This window comes from Wasmannia auropunctata, unplaced genomic scaffold, assembly GCF_000956235.1.
Source record: "Wasmannia auropunctata unplaced genomic scaffold, wasmannia.A_1.0 LD336111.1, whole genome shotgun sequence".
NCBI classification, from domain to species: Eukaryota; Metazoa; Arthropoda; class Insecta; order Hymenoptera; family Formicidae; genus Wasmannia; species Wasmannia auropunctata.
In genome coordinates, this window is record NW_012026779.1 from 70,213 (window position 1) to 70,832 (window position 620).

General features: G+C 36.9%; 1 pseudogene; it reads right to left on the reverse strand.

Moving 5' to 3' along the window:
- Positions 1-620, reverse strand: part of LOC105450154 — a 7,016-nt pseudogene that overhangs the window by 5,893 nt on the left and 503 nt on the right.

The window sequence follows — 620 nt, forward strand, 5'->3', positions numbered from 1 at the left end:
TATCTGTGATATGCAGATCATAGACATCATCTGGGTACAATAATCCATGTCTTTCTAATTCGATTACTTCATTGTCCATACCACTATCGTTACTTGAGTCATCGGAAAAATCTTCTTCTATTTCCATCAATTCTTGATCATCTTCCTCATGCGCTACTTCTACCTCCATGTAATCGTTTGGTGGTATCATTTCTTCGATGTTCAATAACAAGAGTTACATTTTCACAATCACCTGGTTGTATTAAATCTCACCACTGACGAGGTGTATCAAAATCTTTACAATATATATGCCGAAACTAATGGGTGTGGTCTATTTTTCGCAAATGTTGCAGATATCGTTTGATTTCGCGACGTGATCTCGCTGCCATGCATTGGCGCTTGATCAAAATGCTTAATTGCATTTTTTAACATATGTTCGATGACCGCGAGACATTTAGATTGAAAGAATATTATATTACGCGAATCTAATGTATCACAGCAGCCGTACATCGGCGCTTGTGCAAAAATGCTAAAATGCATTTTTAACACGTTCGGTGATCTCACCGATATTTTGATTGTACCAGAAAAATCATTACACAAGTATTACACAAAAGTATTAATGTGACAGCCGTCGTACATCG